Source organism: Limulus polyphemus, unplaced genomic scaffold (genome assembly GCF_000517525.1).
Source record: "Limulus polyphemus unplaced genomic scaffold, Limulus_polyphemus-2.1.2 Scaffold3251, whole genome shotgun sequence".
Classification (NCBI taxonomy): domain Eukaryota; kingdom Metazoa; phylum Arthropoda; class Merostomata; order Xiphosura; family Limulidae; genus Limulus; species Limulus polyphemus.
In genome coordinates, this window is record NW_013668861.1 from 97,553 (window position 1) to 99,119 (window position 1,567).

Genomic DNA, 1,567 nt, shown 5'->3' on the forward strand with positions numbered 1-1,567 from the left:
CTAGTTTATTCTTTCTCAATACAACTTTGTAATACACTTAATTTCCACAGTCACGTTGACTTAAACACACGCTATAATTCACAACGATTTACCCCCTTTACTTACGGCTTGACTCGATTATCTGTCTATATCTTCAATCTCTCTGTCTGCTATTCCAGTTCCGTTTAATTTTCTCGCTTTATCTGGCGTGCTTATATACAGGAATAGAGAGCGTCTAGCAAATACTGGATTATTCGTGATGTTCCCCGATCCTTCTAGAAACTCGTCACGTGTTACCAGCGTCACGTCACTTCTGCTGTCGTAACAATATATATATACAGGCCCAGTAACAAATGGTCCAAAAAATGGCGAACATTCTGTTTGTTTGTTTGTTTCTAATTAAGCACGAAGCTACACAATGGGCTATCTGTGCTCTGCCCACCACGGGTATCGAAACACCGAAACAAGAATATGGTCAGAGTTGTTGATGGTACAACAGTTGGTTTTTTGCTGCTTGTAACAGAGACATCTTGGATACAGTTCTACACGAGATAGTATTATGCAACACACTTATCTAAAGTGGTTCAATACAGATCTCTAATTAGCTGTGATGATAATGAACTTTTCTGAAGGGAACAGACTGTGTTTTTTGTAGGCTACAATATCTTAGACCAAAGATATTTCAGGTGGCGCTCGTGTCTCGCATGCAAATAATTTTCTAGCCAATTCTGTATATAAGAAAAACTGAGCCTGCCACACAGTAATATTTAACGAGTACTCGTGAAACTGTTCGAATCTCACTACTGTTTTCTTCTCCGACAGCATTTCAGCAGTCTCGAATCAAATGGCTTTCGTGACTCGGAACCTGGCAGTTTGAATTAACGTTTAAGTGTCAGTTAATACTGTCTGGATATAGTGATAACCGGATTTATAAGAGGATAAAATAATTAGCAACAGAGTGGGAGTCGCGTTATGAAAACAAGAAATAAGACAATTGTCAGCGTGTCATAGGTAGTGACAATCAGGTATATAGACAAAAACATACCAGTGACATCACCAGTGTGAAACGTATAAAAATATCAAAACTGTTAAAACACCAAGTGTAGACAGAAAGAACCTGCATTGTACCAACATATAAATAAACCAATAGATTTAATATATTAGCAAAATAACGAATGTCAAATGTACAAAAATTTAAATAACCAAAGATACAGAAAGAGTCGGGAATATACTGTATGTACCGGATAAAAAAGGAACTAGCAATAAAACTGAGTCAGTGTATGATACCTAAGAGGCTCAATAGTATTTTTTGGTTTGCTGACTCAAGATGTGCTGATGAATATGCGAAAGTGTAGTCCACGGCAAAAAGTACGGCCAATCAAAGATGCATTAGGCCTCTACATTTGGTGAAAACGAAAATAAATATTTAACATAGATATACATTTGAGTAAGTGTATTATACACAAAAAATAATAAATGAAAAAATATGAAATACAAACATAGTAAGACTCAGATACAAATAATGTAATAAGATAATAGAAAGATGGAAACAACTAGCGATACGTATGAATATATATATATATACATA